Source organism: Gymnoscopelus braueri (genome assembly GCF_963280865.1).
Source record: "Gymnoscopelus braueri genome assembly, chromosome: 10".
Lineage (NCBI taxonomy): Eukaryota > Metazoa > Chordata > Actinopteri > Myctophiformes > Myctophidae > Gymnoscopelus > Gymnoscopelus braueri.
Genome location: NC_137611.1, coordinates 30,034,738 through 30,055,614, shown reverse-complemented (window position 1 = coordinate 30,055,614; position 20,877 = coordinate 30,034,738). Strand labels below are relative to the sequence as shown.

The following is a 20,877-nucleotide window of genomic DNA, read 5'->3' as shown; positions in this document are numbered from 1 at the left end:
CAATAGAAATGCTTGGCAGAAAGGTGCTGGCAGCTCAAAAAAGGCTATCTGACGACATGCTCCCTACGACTGCTTTGCTCGCAGTCCAATCGTCTTTCTTCTCCACTGCATGTATGCCAGTGGTGGAAAAAGTACTCAAATGTTTTACTTAAGTAAAAGTATCAATTCTGCAATGTAGAAATATTCTACAAGTAAAAGTCCGGAATCGAAAATGTACTTGAGTAAAAGTAGAAAAGTATTGGTGTCAAAATCTACTTTAAAGTACCAGAAGTAGAAAGTACTCATTATGCAGAATGTCTCGTTTCACAAGGTATCATATGTATAAAATATTTTAAAATCTTTTGAAAATAGCAGATCTACAAGCTCAGAACGTGACGCGTCACGACGCGTTGTGAGCTTGTAGATCGGCTATTTTCAAATAGCCAAAGTTTAAATAGGGCTGAAGTGGTTGATGTATGTTTTGTAGCTTTCAAATAATTGTAGTGGAGTAAAATTACAATATTTACCTCTGAGATGTAGTGGAGTAGATTTTTCAATTTTCAAAAGTACAGAAAATTGGAAGCACTCCACTAAAGTAAAAATACCTCAAAATTGTACTTAAGTACAGTACTTGAGTAAATGTACTTAGTTACTTTACACCACTGATGTATGCCATACCCTAGTGTACAGAGTTCTCAAGGCTAATAATGAATTAATACAGACTTCATTAAAACAAAATTCCAGCTGCTTCTGCTGAAGAAAGTATATTTATATAAGACTTTAATTTCCAAAGTCATGGTAAATGAAAAGTAATTTCCATAACTTTTCTAACTTTTGCCAGACTGTATTTCTGCATAACTGTATGAGTGGCAACTGATAATCCTATAATAATTTACACATATATTGGCTAGCTAAACAGTTCTTGGCTACAGTATTTAGAGCCTCCTTCTCCGATCCACTATGAGATTGATTAAGCGAGAGGAATTTTTAGTGGAAAAGTGGGTTTCACTATTCATGCAGCAGATTGGCTGGTTGGTTCATTAAAAATAAATAAACATAATTAAATGTGATCATTGATGAATTCATTATTTTCCTGAACCTTTCCAGGCCTGGAAAATCCCATTTAAATTCCACAAAAATAAATCTTGTATTTTCATGACCGTCGGAATGCCAAATAATCACGAAGAACCGACAAGAGTATCGACAACGCACCAAACCGATCAGTATAGTATCAATAATTGAAGTAATATCCTAAAGATGCTCATCCCTTCACCGGATGAGAATGGCACTACACCCAGTCACCTTTATTGGACACACACGACTCGCTGATTAAGTAATTGCTAACCCCCAAGTCCTGGCACAATCACAGATGACAAATTACCTCTGACTACACTCGTCCCCATGTCGGTACATTTTGCTTTTCTCTACGTTAGCACACGCACGCAGACACGCATGAGCACACACACACGCACACCGATTCCCTTAGAACCCAGCCCCCTTCCCTTCCCCTAACTAGGAGTGATCTTGTCAGATGACTGCAGCAGCAGTGTAAAATTGACCTTTCCATCACAGCTACGTGCTGTAATTTGTGGTTAGAGTGGTGGTGGAGAGGGGTAGAGGCAGAGGGAGAGAGAGAGAGAGAGAGAGGGGTGGCGATGCAGGGAGGTTTGTCAGTCAGGGTCTGTTAAGACACTTGGGGAGGGGAGTAGAGCTCGGCTGGCTCCCAGTTAATGAGTCACATAAACAATGTGTGTCACCGCCGTTTTCTCTCGTCTCAAGTCAGGATTTGGAGGGATAGTAGACTTTAGGAGCTTTACAAATTTGCTTACGCACAAACAGATCGTGTTTTGCTCCTCTGTCTATCTCCATCAGTCTTTGTCTTACTGATGTAAACCTAATGGACTGGAAGGATAATAGAACGTGGCCTGCATGTCTCTCTCATTGTGGTCTACACACAATCCCCCTCATTCATGTATTCATTCCTGTAATCAATGCAAAGCTCTTCCCGTCCATAAACCCAGGCATTTATTCAGCATTTATTCATTTGTAGAGCTCACGTCTTTCTGTTTTCGCGCAATCACGCAGACCTTTATCTTGTTCCTGCTGGCCATTGCCTTAATAACAGCTGTGTGTGTGTGTGTGTGTGTGTGTGTGTGTGTGTGTGTGTGTGTGTGTGTGTGTGTGTGTGTGTGTGTGTGTGTGTGTGTGTGTGTGTGTGTGTGTGTGTGTGTGTGTGTGTGTGTGTGTGTGTGTGTGTGTGTGTGTGTACTGCCCTACGGAAAACTTCAGTCTAGGTCTATACATGGCCATTAAGCTGCCACTGAAAACAAAAACACATGTCTTGGGTTAAATGAATCAAAGGACATCCCCTACTTTCTCTATCCCCCCTTTTCTCTCTGCCTCTCCTTTGTATGTTAGGCCATCTACAGGTATTTACCCCTCCTCTCACTCAGGCTGTCTGTATTTTAGGGACAGAATGGTATAAACTCCCTACCCCACCCTACCCCCACACACACAGTTTTAACTAAATCTACACCCACATTCAGTGGATACAGAGCCGACGATATTTGAAACGATTTGTCACGGGGAAAGTCATTAAATCCCTCCCAGAGGTGTCCGGGGGAACTCGGCAAGCGAAGGTGGCTTGATGAGCACATACTGTATCAAGATCAGGTTCCAACATCTGTCTCCCTCACCCCCCACCCCCCCCCCCCTCCTCTTCTGCCATGCCACTTTGTCCTCCCTCCCTGCCAGTCAGACCACCACTTTCCTTTATTAAGAAATGGTTCAATGAGCGCCTCACTATATGCCGGAGTATTTTCCATTTTCAGTACTTTTACTTCTACTCCACTACATCTCAGAGGCAAATATTGTAATTTTACTCCACTACAATTATTTGAAAACTTTAGTTACTTGTTCGCAGATATACATTATTACATTATAAAATATACATTAACCACTTTAGCCCTATTTTATACCTAGGCTATTTGAAAATAGACGATCTACAAGCTCGCGACGCGTTGTGAGCTTGTAGATCTGCTATTTTCAAACATTTTAGTACTTTTACTTTTGGTACTTTAAAGGGGTAGTTCACCCCCAAAATAACTTTTTTTCTATGTATTCCTCACCACCTGGAGCCTTGAATTCATAGATATTTTTTTGTTTTTGTCACATTCCTAAGCCAATAATTTGATTATAATAAATGTGTCCCCATTGATTCCGGTAGGAGACACAAATGCATTTGTGTCTCCTACCGGAATCAATGGGGCTAAATTTATTATAATCAAATAATAAAGGAAGGAATGCGACAAAAACAAAAAAATATCCATGAATTCAAGGCTCCATGGGGTGAGTAATCCATAGAAAAAAAGTTATTTTGGGGGTGAACTACCCCTTTAAGTACATTTTGATACCAATACTTTTGTACTTTTACTCAAGTAAATTTTGAATTACGGACTTTTACTCGTAACGGAGTATTTCTATATTGCAGTATTGGTACTTTTACTTAAGAAAAGAATTTGAGTACTTTTTACACCACTGCATGCAGGCAGAGAAACCCAATCTGGACAAAGCCCCCAGTGTCACCATATCACCCCTGGGGAGATGTTAGGCTTCTTGTTTTCAGGCAGGGATACTTCTGCCGCATAAGCTCAGATCCGTGAACAACTCTTGACTGCTCTCACTCCAGCTCTCACTCCCATGTCCCTCCCACCACTGCTTCTATTTGCATAAATTAGACAGAGGTGAGGATTGCTGTACGCCAGTGTGTGTCCATGCGGGTGTGTGTGTGTGTGTGTGTGTGTGTAATTTATGTTTGTTTGTGTGTGTGTGCATCCCTGTGTGTGTTGTGTGGCTCCATCTGCCTCTCTGCATCTCTTCCTGTCTTTTATCCTTCATCTACCCCCCAAAAAAAGAAATACATGTACACACACACTTTTCTCACATCACTGAGCAGATGATGGGGCCCGGTGCAAAAATATGCTTACCTGTCATAAATGCTTACTTGGTGGGAAGCCAAGGTTATCAGATGCCGACAGATTGTCTCGTAAGATGGCAACACATTTTCTGTAAGGAAACTGTATCATCAGTCAGGGGGGGGGGGGGTGACAACTAAAGGACAAAGCTTTGGGATATCAAAAGATTTCTGCCCTTCGGGTTCATGATGATGTTGATGTCACTTGGCTCTTGTTTTTAATCAGTTACTGGCAGCATCTAGACTAAAAGTCTTGTGTGGTGAGCTTGAAAGGAAATTACGTTCATCAATGTCATTTTTTGTAATTAGCTTGTGACATGAAAGTAACCATTTTTTAAGTTTGTGGACCATCTGGTAAAATGTCTGAGAGTAGAGACAGTAGATGACTTGACCCCACAATCTCAATCTGCCCAAACTACCTTCAAAGGGCCTTTGAGCAAGGCAACACCTGTTCTCTCCCTATCATAGGCCAAACAAAACAAACCAGTGTGCTTGGTTTGTTTTTAGTGCCGACCCACACCTGAAGAATAAATCATATCTTTGTCATTTCCATGAGTTATTATTCTGGTAGAATTATACCAGAAGCATTGTACTGCTGTGTCATTTGCATCTTATTTTGTTTCTGGATTCATTGCGCCTTTTAGTTATATCTGTTTTTGGTTGTATCACGTGAAGCCAAAGGAAAATCCCCAAGTGTGGACAATAAATACATACAGTATTTTAATCTATTTGCTGCAGTCTAACCTCATGTCAACAGAGCACTGTGTGAGCTGGTTGTTGGAAGTCAGAATAGCCCTCACGCACTGTGTTGCCATGGCTTCAAAAGGGGAGGAAGATGCATAGATAGAAACATTATAATCCCTCCAGTCACATACAGTAGCCTACACAGTAAAATGTGTTAATATTAAAGTGTTAATTTAATTTACAATACACCAAGATAAACACTTTGAATACACTGGGAGGCTGTATGCACTAGTTCTCATCCTTGACGGAATAAGACTATTATTATGAACCACTTGAATAATGACATATTGAAACATTAATTGACAAAGGCTGCTGATGATAACACTAAGGATGCATAATTAATTATAACAAACAAATACTTTGGCATTCTGATACTGTGCAGAAAGCTTGGCCAACAAATCAGACTTTTTCTTTTTCTTTTCCATATTCAAAGCTGATAATCACAAACTATTTAGCATGCACTAGATATGCCACTAGATATTAATGCATGTCCAAACAGCATTCAAATAACAGTCAGCAGACTGAAGAAAAAGCAGAAAAAGTGTGTTTAATGCTTTATTTGGATTTAAGATGTAAGTAACAAGCCTCATAGCAGCTCACTTGTCTTACATTTGTGACCAAGCCGAACGCAGCAACTACATGGTTCATTGAACATTTTTGCATTTTACTTTTTATAAATGTCATATGGAAGTGAAATAGAGGATCAAAGCTATAGAACGATGTATCGCTTGCTTAGATTGTTTGTACAACTTATAGAAGTATGTGATTCTAAACACTGTAATTTGACATGGATTTTCACACTTTGTCAGGTAAAAAACTAAAAATAATTTTTTTTGACAATATGTTATGCTTTAAATTCCTATATTTAGTTAAGAAGTGTATCCCAAAATTATTCATTTAATAATTCACTTTGTGGATGTCATTGTTTGTGATGTCAAAGCTTATGATTTCCTTTTATTTGGACATAACATGATAGATATAAGGTATGAAAGACATACTTTACTTGATCAATTGTCATGATTTAGGAACAGTGGTGAGTTATCACAGGGAAATAATAGAGGACAGGACAGGAGGAAATAACTACAATTACTTGTAGCCTTTTGTACATTGTCTCCCTCTTCTGATGGAAAGAGGTCATTGCAACAATGTCCGAACTACAATAAAGATGGTGGCACGTCTAGGGTCTGAATGAAATACCTTTTGGTGGCATTGTCAAGCAGTATGTGTCCTTCCTAACACCAGGGTCGACATTTCTCATTCGAAGAACTAGAAGTTCGGGCCGCTGTGTGGCCCTCACATCTAGCGTGACGCGTCGTACACTTCGCATCGCAGATCCAACTTGCAGCCACCTCACAGTGTGAGCGAGAGTATTGTCCCTGTGTGTCTGTCCCCCTGTCTGTCGAATAAGGTTCGGTAGTTGGGTTCCACCTAGGGCCCAGTCCCAGTTGGGACCCACCTCGGTCCCACATAGACTTGCCTAGTTGGGGCCCACCTAGGGCCCAGGTAGAACCCACCTAAAGCCCACATGGGAAACCCAGTGGGGACCCACCTCGGTCCCACATAGACCCCCTGGGAGTCTTGGGACCCCCACGAAACATTGCAGACCCCTTCGGACCCCGCGAAACATCGCGGACACCTTCGGACCCCCGCGAAACATCGCAGACCCCTTGGGGGTCCCTGGAGACCTAGTGTGGTCTAGCTCTGAGATTAATGGTACAAAGTACAAAAAACGAAAGGGAAAGATGCAAACGAATTGTGTGTGTGCATTGCTTGTTGGTCGCGCAACCTGGCAACCCTGGGCTGAGGCAGACAACACATGGCGAACAGCGAACAGCTGTGTGAAGCCACAGCCACGCATGCAAGAGGTTGCACATGAACTCTGCAGCTGCACTGAGGCGCTCCAACACAAACACTCTGACATTAAGCTTCACACAACAAACATGAGCACTACGCTGCTGTATACACAATATATCTTCTCCCACCGACGTCATGTGTTCATTTATCGACAGCCGTATAGGGTTGGGACTGTTGGGATGTTAACAGTTCCGGTTCCTTACCGATTAACGATTCCGGTTCCTAACGGTTCCGGTTCCTTTGTGTGCGCGTGTATGTGTGTGTGTGTGTGTATGTATGTGTGTGTGTGTGTGTGTGTGTGTGTGTGTGTGTGTGTATGTCATACACACACACACACACACACACACACACACACACACACACACACACACACACACACACACACACACACACACACACACACACTCTCTCTCTCTCTCTCTCTCTCTCTCTCTCTCTCTCTCTCTCTCTCTCTCTCTCTCTCTCTCTCTCTCTCTCTCTCTCTCTCTCTCTCTCTCTCTCTCTCTCTCTCTCTCTCTGTATATATATATGTCATTCATTGTACTTATATTATAATGAATTGATTACTACAGCACAATAATTATACAACACTGTTATTACAACTTGTACAACTATTATTTCAACTTAACAACAACAATATAATTATGTGCATGCAGATATGCACTTAAAGGGTGCACGTTCAACAGTGGAGAATGCATGGGCGTCCTTAACAAATAAACGCTCTCCACCTGTTTAGAAGCAGATCGCCCACCCCAGACCGTTCTTTGCGATCCGGGGCGACCGTGTTTAGGGCTGAGACAATTAGGCGCAGATTGCTCACCCCAAACCGTTCGGTGCGATCCGGGGCGACCGTGTTTAGGGGCGAGATAGTGAAACGGCCGCATCGTTAGCTTGTACAGATTTTCGGAGACTCGACACGGTGCAATGGCTAGATGAGATTAACTTTTGTGTCTCTGGTGGAGAGATTTACTTAAACACGACGTGCTACCACCTTTGCACGAAAGGATTGCAGTGCATTTCATGCACACACTCTCACACACACACACACACACACACACACACACACACACACACACACGCTGTTTAAAACGGACTAGGCGGAAGTAAATTGCGAGCTGAAATATATAGCACTTTATGATTATTAGAAAGGAGACACATGTGAAGGTTGAAAATAAAGTACTTACCGTATATACTTTTGCATGAGCGATTTTTGTAGCAAGTTGAGAGAGAAGTGGACCAGTGCTTTGGCCGTGAGTTGTTCCTAAAAGGTTCAGGTTCCAAAGGTGCGCGGCTCTCTGATTGTGGGAGACCAACTCCAACCACTGCAGAAGATGTGCTATACAATAGTCATAGGCTACAGTCATGTGAACCTGCTGATCTGTAAAGTTTTAAACCAAATTAAATTAAAAACGTGACTAGTACAACTGTTATTGAATAGAAAGCAATACCTAATTGCCATTATGCTGTTTTATTTTAAACATAAAAACTTTTGATGTCACTATTTTCTAAGCAAAATGTTCAGTACCTTACTGAAGCAAGAGAAGTTTGAGAACCAATGGGCTACACTACCTTTATACATTGGTCCCAGATTGTGGCTTTAAAGAAAGATAACAATATGAGCTATAAAATATGATCACACATCGTTTTCTTGCTCTCCTGTTATAAGTTAGGCTGGCTACTATCACATTTGAGAAATATGGTATTGGTATGGAAAAGTAAGGTGAAAATTGGGCCAAGAAAGAAGAAAGAAAGAAAAAGAAATCATTGCCTCAAGATTGTTCCCTTCACAGTCATTCCAGGGAGCGTGAAGGCCGACGCTGTACTAGACTGTCTGGGTTAGCCAGACTAGATAATGACTCCCTTCATACCACATGCTCACTCCTACAGAGCATACCTCTGTGTGTGTGTGTGTGTGTGTGTGTGTGTGTGTGTGTGTGTGTGTGTGTGTGTGTGTGTGTGTGTGTGTGTGTGTGTGTGTGTGTGTGTGTGTGTGTGTGTGTGTGTGTGTGTGTGTGTGTGTGTGTTCGCGTGCACGAGCGCGTGCATGCGTGCATGCGTGCGTGCGTGCCGTGCGCAACACGATTATCTCAGAAATGGCTTGCTGCTCTTCCAAGCGATGAAGACGCTATAGGCCGATCTATCGAATTATTGCATAGTAAAATCCTCAATGTTAATTTATCCATTTGTGACTCTTTAACTTTAAGAGTTAAATTAACACTCAGGATTTTATTGCGTGAGTGTCTACTGGCAAGATTATGGACCTACCGCTGTGATTCGCTGTTTTACCACACTCTCCAGACACCGTGGGCGTATGAGAGAGAGATAGAGAGAGAGGAGAGAAGGCGAGAGAGAGATGAGAGGGAGAGAGACGGATGAGAGAGAGAGAGAGAGAGAGAGATCGGTTAACTAATTGCTCCCTGTTCAGGGAACACATTTGCTTCCAAGAATTAAGGCAAGCTGCATTGTTTGAGAGAGAGAGAGAGAATGAGCGAGAGAGCGGGAGCGAGAGAGTGTGTGAAGTCTGTGAACACAAATGTCTTTTCTTCCCTGCATATTGTACGATCTTGTGTGTTTTCATGTGCCATTCTTTGTGTACTCAAACGTGCGAGCGTCTTTGAATGTGACAAACATGCCAGCACCATATTGACAAGCATATTTAGCTGGTAAAAGCCAGCATATGTTCCATGTATACGCTTCAGTCAGCTTTCATTAAGGTGCAGTGTGACAGGCAATCGCAAATCGCTACCATGATTATAGAAATAGCTTGAATTGCAAGCTGTTTGTTAAATCAACACAAGCTTTAACCTTGGATTTCACAGGGCAGTCTTGAGCAAACTTCAGATTATTAGTCTTTTGTACAAGCTACCCATGAATTGCAGTTACATTATTATATGTAACTGCAAAGATATTTGGTATAGTGGGGGGAAAGTCGCCTGAGTCGCCTACTCAGGGCCCGCAAACTTTGGTCATAGCCACTAGGAATGGGATCTGAACAATCAAACATATACATTGATCACATGACCCCAGAGATACAGTGTACCGAGTTTTGGACAAAACCTGTAGTGATAGCAAAGTGTGTTTTGAAGAAAACGCACTATGGCAGAAAATCTGTTATCTGGCACAAACAGGGCCTATAAATTGCGTCATGATCCAAGGAATCCAGGGAAATGGAAATCGGATTGGATTATGAGAAATGTGACAGATACGTCTTGATCACATTACTACAGAGATGATGTATACAGATTGGTGTGAGGTTTGGACAAAATCTGTAGGAGTTGTAACAGAAAATGTGGTTAGCAAAAATCTGTGACATGGTGGCAGTATAACTGGCCGATATGAAAAGAAAATCGTGGGGAGATTCTTCCTTGACCTACTGGGAGTGTGCCTGCAAAGTTCCCGCCGTTCGGTCCTGCGGTGCTTGTAGCGTGTTGTGCAAAGCGGGCCCCTCCAGGAAACTTTGAAAGACAATCATAGTTATACGTTTGGACAAAATCGGTAGGAGTAGAGGCAAAAAAGTCAAAGAAAACGCAACGTGGCGGAGAACTTGTCAGGTGGAAATTGATTTATTTGGGGAGTTCCGCAATAATCCAAAGAATCAAGGGGAAACTCTTTTTGATTGTATGACCTACAGTTCAAGAGTTATTGGCCAAGATGTGAATCGGCCTCTTAGAGCGCCACCATGAGGCCGATTAAAAAAAATGTAGGGTGGTATTTCTTTGTTGGCGTAGTGGGAATGTGCGTGCAAAGTTTCACGGCAAATGAACGCTGCGTTCATGATGAGGCATTTTGTACAAAATGGGCTACTCCTGCAAACTTTGGAAGCCAATCTTAGCCAATCAGGATGGAAATGTTTTAATTTGACAGATCCGTCTTCATCACATGACTATAGAGATAATATATAGCTATCCGCATGATGTTTAGTCAAAATCTGTAGGAGTAATATAATGTATTTATTTTTGTTGCAAAAATCGGCCCCCTGGTGGCCTTCGGCCTGGCGGAGACAATTATAGATGTGTGCATAACTAAATAAATGCTGATAAGTTAATGAATAGGGTTTATTCTATTTATGATTTATAGACATATGCCCTGAGTCATGAAAACTCTCCTGAAACTCTGTTTGCACATAATATAACTAATATTACGTCTTTAGCAGTGAAGCGTTTGATTTGCGATGACGTAATATTACCTCCTTGGCAGTCAATGTATTAAGCCTTATACAGTATACTTCATCGTATGACAAATAGCAAAAATATTGTGAGCTTATAGCTTCTTGCTATTTTGGAAAAGTTTAAAGATTTTGAAATGTGTGGATTTTTCTGGTTATAAAGACTTGAAAGGTGTCCCAATGTCAGAGAGCTCGTGTCAAAGTTTTTGCAATCTTTTTTTTTCTCCAACAATTGTATGTAAAATGATGCCATTATATGGATAACGAAAAAGCTGATCTACAAGCTCACAATGTGTTACGGTGGGATAACAGTAAAATGTTCTGTAATAATTACTCTATGTGCATTGCCTTCTGTAAACGATTTCACCCAGTAGAAAGCATAGCCAAAACTATTCAACTGTAAAGATACAGTATACCATTTACACCTTAGACATGAATGACCATACAAATGTGCCCCTTCCCTTGATAGTGATTTTGTTACTTTACTACTACCTATTTAGATTTTTGGACATCTAAAAATGCCCCAGATCTACAAGCCCACAATGCTTCATATAATGCAACACGTTGTGAGCTTGAAGAAGGGATATTAACTGTTATTTGTCTATGATGAAGTACTGTATAAACGGCTTAAGTGGTTAGAAAGGTAGGTATGCAGCATACACATGTTGTGGGGAGTGAGAGCTTAGGTCTAACATGTATGGGTAAACCCAACTTACCCCCAGGGAAATACTCTCAATTTCACAATATTAGACGTATAGTACAATAACCCAATAAAGCGCACACAGGTTTATTCAGTGATGAAAGTCAAAGATGTGGTGTTTCCAATATCACAACTAAAACCTTTTATTGAATGTTCACAAGTTAAAAAGGCAATAAAAAGAGTTTATTTGTTCTTGCTACAAAGTAAATGGTAGCAAGAACAATAAATAAACAAAAAGAAAAAAGAACACAAGAACCACACACGCACACTCACTCACTCACTCACTCACTCACTCACTCACTCAGTGAGGCAAGGTTATTTATAAAGAACATTTCATACACAGAGGCAATCATGACATGAAATGAGAAAAGAGCATAGGAAAATAGAAAGATTGAGAAAAAGGTTTACAACGCCAAAAGCATAATAAAAACAAAAAGATCCAATAAAAACAATAAGAACCAGAAAGGTTCATAGTGCACTCGCTAAATTTATACAACAACATTTGCTCAGCCAAATAAGTACAGTACAGTCAAATATATACATGAACAGACTCAATTATGCAGCTTAAAGGTGGCTTTCCACCAAACAGACTACTTAAGACTACTACAGACTGGCAGTCGGGTCCGACGTCAGATGATGTCGGATTTTCAGGTGTCCAAAAGGTCGCCACAGCGCACAAACTATTGCAAACGGTCGGCCGATGGCACCTTGTCATGCGCATGCGTCAGAGGAAATCAGATTAAACTAGAAAAAGTGCTCCTTGGAGAACAGGTCTCCGCCTGGAATATGAAAAATCAGACAGATCCGTCTTTATCACATGACTATAGAGATACCAATGTGCGTAATGTTTGGACAAAATCTGTAGGAGTAATATCAAAAAATATGTTTGGCAAAAATCTGCCTGGTGGTTGCGCTATAATAGGCCAATGTGAAAATGGTGGCATTTTTTTCTCGGCCTAGTGGAAATGTGTGTGCATTGTTTTGCAGAAATCGGCCTCATGGTGGCGCTATAACAGGCCGATCTGCAGAATTTGGGGCAGAGGTTCTGCTTTGGTATCCAGGGAGCTTGTAATTTACACATTCTATTGTGTGATTGTGTGATCGACAGGAGAGATGATCAGAGGAGCAGAGTTTGTACCATTAGGGTTCCAACATGGACTAAAGAATGGATAGAATCTCTCAGTGAAGGTGCAGCCAGTGTAAGAGTAGAGATGAACTCTGGCCTCCACATCATAAAAGGAGACCAGACCCTCCTCATAATCCACAAAAACTCCCACTTTCTGGACCTCTCGGAGGACAGGTTCAGCTTCATCAGCCCAGTACTTATTTCCATTCCTGAACCCTATAGTCCAGTAAACATACTTGGGACACAGATACTTGGGCCATTTCTTCCTGTAGATGGACTCTCTGGCCACTCCTAAACTCCAGGCAGTCTTCCCTCCAACCTGAACCTCATAGTAAAACCTTCCTGCGGAGAAGCTTTGTTTTCCTAAGACACTGAAACATGATAATCTCTCTGTGTTGTTTGGGAGATTCTTCCTTACGGTTCCACAACTCACTTGTTTTCCATCATCAGACAGGATGAGGTAGGGATCTGCTTGTATCAGGGTCCAGAGTTAGATCCACCTCATATTGCTGGATCCTCCTCATCTCAGCATCACACAGCTTGTCCTCCATCTCTTGACTGAGTGTATTCTCCAGCTGTCTAGAACTGTCCCAGTGACGTAAGAACCCAAACAGTGACGTCTCAAGTTACGATCCAGGAATGGTCAGTTTTGACTTCCACTCGGTGCTCTAATGGTTTCAATAGGAGGATGTAAAGTCTGCTTCTTTTTCACTCTTGTCCTCAAACTGTGTAGAATCAGCCTTTAAGTTCCTCAAATCTCCTCTCATCAAATATGACTGTCATTTCCCCCAAAATGGAGTTCCACGTGACTCCAGACCGGGCCTCAACGTACTGTGATTGGACACGTCAGGTAACCATGGCAACATGGGGCGGCCATAGCTGATCGTTAGAGAGCCCGCCTGGGAAGGCAAAGGTCCCAGGTTCCATTCCAGGTTTGCAGCAATGTGTCAAAGCGTCAAACCGAGCAAGACACTTAAAGCCCTAACTGCTCACCAAGCCGCTACAACCAACATAGCTGCTCACTGCTCCTAGGTTACAAATATATTGACAAAAAAGTATGATATTTATAACTTTATATCAACAAACATGGACACCGGCAAGAGTAGTCACACACACACACACACACACACACACACACACACACACACACACACACACACACACACACACACACACACACACACACACACACACACACACACACACACACACACACACACACACACCAACTTGTCCACACAGGGGAAAAACCCTTCTTCTGTCAACAGTGTGACAAGAGCTTCAGTTCGTTAGCTCACCTGGTCCTTCACCAGCGTACCCACACTGGAGAAAAGCCCTTCCATTGTAAACGTGTGACAAGAGTTATAGTCGGTTAGATTCGCTGATGACACACCAGCGTGTGGAGACAAACCTTTCCAATGTAAACAATGTGCCAGAATTTCAGTGTGTTAAATAACCTGAAGAAACACCTGAAGAAACACCCTGAAACACCCTGACAAGAGCTTAGACACAGGCTTCTCCACTTCCACAATTCAGTCCGCCAGATGGTACTGAAAACAGCCAAAGATATGCATGGTCTGAATTCTGAAACACACTACCCACCGGAAAGAAAGACGTTGAGCCAAGCGGATCAACTATGCACACAACTCTAAGTTGCCTGGGTGGTAGTCTCTCCAGTCAGACAACTCTGATGCTGATTTTCTACCAGTCTGTTAAGCCTAGTGCTCTCTTTGGGGGGGTGGGGGGGGGGGATTCACAACAGCACTGGGGACACCAACAACCTGAACAGGCTGCTGAGGAAGGCTAGCTCCATTTTTGGGGCCTCAGTGGATGGGATGGAGGAGGTGGTTAACGTGAGAACAGCTAGGAAGCTGGAAGCTATCATGGCCATGGATGACAACTTCGGCTAGCCTCTTTCAGAGCCAGGCCATCTACTAGTAAGTGAGTGCCAGTTGAATCAGGCTGACACCTTGCGTCCAGATTGGTCTGATCAGTCCAATATACGACACATACAAGCGGTAAATGATCCAAAAAAGTCCCACTTTGTCCAAGTACGAGAAAGATAGAGAGACAGAGAGATAACAGTATGAAGAGAATGTAGTGCCGTGATTCTCAACCTTTTTTTTATTTCAAGGATCCCCAGTTTGATGTGCACTGATATGCATATGAAATCAATTCAACACACACCAGACGGTATGACATATGGTGTATTTTTATGGTATGCTAATTGCCATGGGTCCAGCAACGAGGGAGGTAGTGTGGACCCTATGTAATCTCATGAGCCTTCTTAAAGCATTTGCTGACTATTGGCGCGAGAGCAACAGGTCTCCAGTCAATCAGGGATGAATGTATTGAGGGTTGGTCTCCCCAGGTGATGCTAACCCCGGGTGGTTGGTGTTGGTGTTGTTATTCTCCCTAAGTGGTGCTGCAACTGGCTGGTTGGTGGAGTTGGTCTTAAAACCGTTGTAAAAGGCATTCAGCTCGTGTGGAAGGGGGACAGGTGGGTCTTCTGTGCCTCTTGGGATTTTTTTTATTAATATTAATAATATATTAATATTCGCAATATACAGTATATTTTTCTCCCTTTTTTCCAACTGTACGAAACTCCCCATATAGGCCTCGCCCTTAACTGGTGGTACGCTATTTTAATGACGTCACACGCACGCCACGGGCACTTCACAATTTAATAATGTGTGAAAATGTTTACTTAAGTTATGCATAAGGACACATGTTTGTATAGGAAATTACAATCTTTTTACCTTGCAGATGCCACCTCTGTAATTTAGTTGTTGAATCCAAACGTTCTCTTTGGAGATGTTCAGAACATCTTACAGCTAACTTTATACAGGATTTAGCACACAATGGACCATTGATACTCTATGCATCCAGTCAGGGTCATTTCGTATGTTGACACTCTGCAGTCGGCAGCTTTTGTAAGCTTTGTTAAGAGGTGTGAGGGTTGCTTTTGATCGATATGCTAGGTAGACGCACTCTCACGGGTACGCACGTGCACATCCGTGCATGTGCTCCTGCTCAAAAGACTGGTCGTACGCCGTGGTACCTCGTGCAATGAGCACTGCACCACTGCGTGCGCACACACTGCAGTATATTTTGGCATACTACAAGTTCTACAACTACTGTATAGTTAACTAAGAGTTCTTCTTCAGATTTCTACCTGCAGTTGGTATTTGCAGCAGCATGGTTCATTCTGATTTCCTTTGATACACAGAATGGATTGGAGTGAGCCAGGCATACAGTAGAACAAACTTTGCCAAAAAGTTTGGGGAACTTTTATTAACCGTTTTTATCAATTCTTCTCCATCATCAAGTGTTCCCACACGGTCACACCATACACGATGAAATCTTCCTCTTTAACACAAGGGCACTTTTTCAGATGGTCTCCGTATTTCTCTTTCCTCCAGCATCTGGTGCTCCAGAAACTCATCTGAAATCCTGTCCTGGTCCTTTGGGTCCTCAAAACGAAGGGGATCTTCTTTTATGTATGCAACAACATGAGTTATAATTGAGAACATTTTACTTTCACCAGTAGAATACTGAATTATAATTATCTGAGAATAAAAGACAAAAGGTTCATAATGAAATAGTAATAGCAAAAACGCATGTCATGCATTTAAGAATATATATTTACACAATTAATTAAAATGTAACTACAGACCATTTAATCTGAAGCACCTCGTCAGGGCTTTGTAGAGGTGGATTATGCGGTTGACAGCCAGATCCAAACTGAGCCACTTGATGATCAAATGCTGAAGTACCTCCATTTACTTACAGCTAGTGTCACAGAATATTCAGAATTCTAGAACAAAATGTGTATTTTAGAGTGGCCCTTCAAATAATTGCTGGAATCTCTGCCGTTGAATAAAGTACATGTGTTATGTGAGGATAACTTGCCATCAAGCATGTTCTTCCTCTGAGTGCTGGATTTTATCCAATAGGCAAGATCGATACAGAAATCATCTACATCAAAGCATCAGGAGGCTGAGCAAGAAGATTTGATAGTTTTAATCATTTTCCAGCTCAAACTGTAAAATATTACAATTGCAGAATGCAGTTATATCAGTGGGGACTGCCCATTAGTCTGATGACCCATTATTGCAACGTCCCAACAATCCAAAACATTTTAGGTTAGTGTGAGGTTAGCGTCAGGGTTAGGCTTAGTTATAATGCGTGCCGTCAGACCAATGGTACTTAGGAAAAATGGGCTGTCAGACTAATGGCAATGCACCCTGTTTACCATGTCCATTGTTGTGCACAAGCGGCATGGACAGCCAAGAAAGTATAGGTGGATGGATTTTGGTCCAGGACCCTGTTCTTAATGGAATTCCTAACTCACAAATTGACACCAGCATTGTCAACAGCAAGGGCCACGCAGTTGGCCCTCGGGATGTTGTACCCTTCCAGCACCTCATTCATTTAGCTGAATTTGGCCTCTGCGGCCTCTGCCACAGCTGGCCCCTGACGCCAGGCTTATGTTGAGAAATTTTTCAATCACACCTTGTGAACTCTGCAGTTTAACCATAAAGCCTAGCACCCGTTTAAGGGTTGTGAACATTTGCCGAAGATAGCACATCATTTGCTCATTTGATAATTGTATCAATAAGTTGATGACTCGATTTGGTGGAGAGAGAAGAAAGGGGGAGGGGGGCCTAATATAGGGACCTAATATAGACCCCTGGGGGGACTCCAGTCAATAAAATATATAGAGTTTAAGTGTTACCACTCAGTGGATTCATCTATTCTCTCCCTGTGATGACTTACAGAATGTTCACTTCTGCATATTATTGCATTTTTTGCCCATGGGTTATTAAATACAGTACACTTAACTCAGCATTCAAGGGCAACATGATCAGACACATTAAAGATGTAAAGGAACGTACTGTAGGGGGAGGTTGAAACTTTGATGAAACTTTGATGAAAAGTGTTGTTGTTCTCTTGTGATTGGCTGGAGATCGGAAAATCCCCGAACTACAAGCTCACAATGCATTGTGATGAAGTAGATTAGCTCTTTTCACTATTTCTGTCTAATCTAAAAAATGAATCGATAGAATAGCCTAATCACTAAGAAGATAATATATAGTGGCAGGCCTAGCTGACTATAGAGAGGCCCTGATATTTGAGTCAGAAAACAGCTAATGAGAAGACAATGACACACTGAATAAAGGCCTGGAATCAAAATGGCCGTTCAGTCTGAATGTCAGACTATACTATGAGCCCAACTCAATATTTGACACTAATCATGTTATAAAATGTCAAACCTCTGTGCAGATATTATACTGTAGGATCGGATGTCACTTTGACTGTTCGAAAGTGTCTCTTTGTTATAACAGCTGGCTCATTCAGGAAATCTTGAAAATTGATCCTGGCCAAGCAAGCACACAGTTTGTTGTTCATCCATCGTCCACTTACAGTATATCAACGTAGCTTGAAGACAGATTGACAGACTGATTGACAGACTGATTGACAGACTGTAAACTGTGATACACAGAACCTATGTAAATAGAGACCATTATTGACAACTGCTCCGTATGATACCCCCCTCGTTGTTTTCTGTAAATACCTGTATATGGTTCTCAATGTAGGGTCCGGAGACCCCGAGGGGTCCTTGAGGGTGCTCTGGGGGGGTCCCCAGCTAAATGAGGTTTTAATTAATTTGTATGTTATGCTGCGACGGGTTGTGGGCTTGACAATCTGCGATTTGTGAAAAACCTTGACAGATCTTCTCTTATGGGCGTCCCTGACCCAAGATCTTTTCAGATGGGGGGTCCGCAGTCTAAAACATATCAATTTGGGGGTCCTTGACATAACCACTGCAGTAGGTGAGCAGTGAGCAGTGAGACAGATTAATCCATTAAGACCGGGTATGCATCTGTGTCATTTTAGATTTATTTGGCTATTAAAAAATTGCAGATATACAAGCTCATTTTTAGAACATTTGTAGCTCATTTTTAGATCTGCTATTTTTCAAAAAAAATTGAAAAATTGTGCAAATCTTTGAATATATATATATATATATATATATTAAACTGATAATTTGTAACTCAAATATTTGCTTCTGGGGGTCACTGGAACAAAAATATTTTGATGTATACTTTATTTCATGTTTTAGTTAGGATTTAGGAAAAAAATAATTAATCGGCCTTAATGGATTAAAGGAGTTTACATGTACAGCATGTTGGTACTGTAGGTGACAGACAACCTGTGCAGGTGATGGTGGGCCTAAATGAACAGCAACTGTCATCAACGAGCGTGCAGGGAAGGGTTGAATGATTTCCAGTATAGTCCTCCTCTATTAATCAGTTAATTACACCCACCGAAGCACTCGAAGCTTGTCCGTTTATGAACAAGCTGGGCTCCTGAACGCATCCATCTTCTGATAAGGTGGCTCATTTATTTTGTCCATCTGCCTATGTGGTTGACGGCCTTTCCGTCTGTCTTTCTCTGTGTCCGTCATTCCTGTCTTTCTCCCTCTCTCTGCCCCTGTCTTCTCTAACGTGCCGCTGTGTGTACGTCTTTGTTTCACAGACATGCACAGTAATTAATCACTCAGTGTAAATGTTTTTACACTCTCAGATTTAATCACTGAAACAGTATCTACATAGAGTACTTTGTTGACCGGAGTCCCCCAGGGGCCTATGCTAGGCCCGCTCCATGTTCCCCCTCTATACCAAATATCTTCGCAGAAAATAGCCGAGCTAGAAGCTAGCAACAACTCATTGCGTTGTGACGCGTTGCTTTGCGGTAATTTGTTAGCTTGTAGATCTGCTATTTTGTCTGCCCTTTCGCCCCAGAATAGGGACGCTCATGTGGTTAAATGAACGTGGAGGATTTTACAGCATGGTGATCGATAAACCAAGGCCACAGTCATGCACCAGAAGCCACCCATCGAGCCCAAATGCAATATAGCTCAACACAGTGTGTCCCCATAATCCAGAGAGAAACCCACTAACCTGTTTGAATTAATAAGCGTCACATCCTGACGACCCCACCCCCTGCTCAGTTTCTGAATATTTCACAGCTTCACAAGCCTTTGTTCTGACACACACACACACACACACACACACACACACACACACACACACACACACACACACACACACACACACACACACACACACACACACACACACACACACACACACACACACACAGGGAAATACTTTAGCCTCAAAATGTCACTTGGTGCTCCACATTGCAGAACATACTCTGTAAAATGTGAGTGTTCATTTATCTCGGAAAGTGTATATATGTAACCAAATGAACCCGTAAGGGTCCGGGGGGCTTGGTTCAGCTGTTTGTTAAGTTAACTTACACCAACGTTGTTTTGTGGCGCGCCTTTGTTGGCGAAGCATTTATAAAATTGGTGCATTATAACACAGACAGACACACAGATACACAGACAGACCCTCTTCTAGACGGCTCGGCTGCACGGAGCCACGGCATAAAAACACATCCATATCTTATCTGGAAATACTGTCAGATGTTTCGCGCACACGTTATCGTTCTTCTCCCATACCAATGACTGATGGCCCTGCCATCTTTTTATGTCCCATAACCTGGAGGGACTAGCTGGAATTGCAGATGGGAACAGCTGGGTAGCATCTGATTGAGTAGGTTAAGGACTTATCCTAAAATATTTAGTTCCTAATAATTATTTCAGGGGGGGAAATCCTGCTCAACTAAAATACTAAATATTTGAATGGTGTCTGTATTAATATTCATATAATACAGAGTGTCTTCGTTTCCCAAACTGCATGCCTAATGTACAGCAGTTACGTACTTGCCCGACTAACTAACTAACTGCAAAGATTTGGGCAGGGAGTCTGTGCCATAATTAGACTCTATGTCTTGTTAATGTCTTCCTCAGTGTCAGAACAGGTTTTAACCTGTTTTGACTCTGAGTTAGATGCAGTGGCGTGGAAACGTTTTGTTTGCACATTCAATATTTTTTGCTCCGCTAGCAGCTGGCGAGGCACTAAGGATGGCTGCCTCGTATCTCGAAAACTGTTGGCCAAATTGCAATGAAACTTTGCTGCATGCATTCGTGCTCCCTGGAGAAGAACCCTGTTTGTCTGACCCCATGACCATCTCTGTAGCGCCTTCCGCAAGGCCAATATGTCAACCTTGCACACATATATATGCAGGATGCAGGATGAACCCTACTGATTTTGATGACCCCATGGCATCTAGAGCCTCCAATTTGGTAAGCAGGTTGGCAACACAAGCTATTGGGCCTGCGAGCGCGGCTTTTAGACTTAGTATTATCAAAAGATCTATAGTATGTGTAGTAGCCTACCGCTGGCCAGGTTGGTCCTATG

General features: G+C 42.1%; 1 protein-coding gene across 1 annotated transcript in view; it reads left to right on the top strand.

Moving 5' to 3' along the window:
- The window catches only part of LOC308093501 (cadherin-18-like), a gene marked incomplete at both ends in the record, with an annotated part of 166,825 nt that overhangs the window by 11,681 nt on the left and 134,267 nt on the right, over window positions 1–20,877 (top strand). The window lies entirely within an intron of this gene.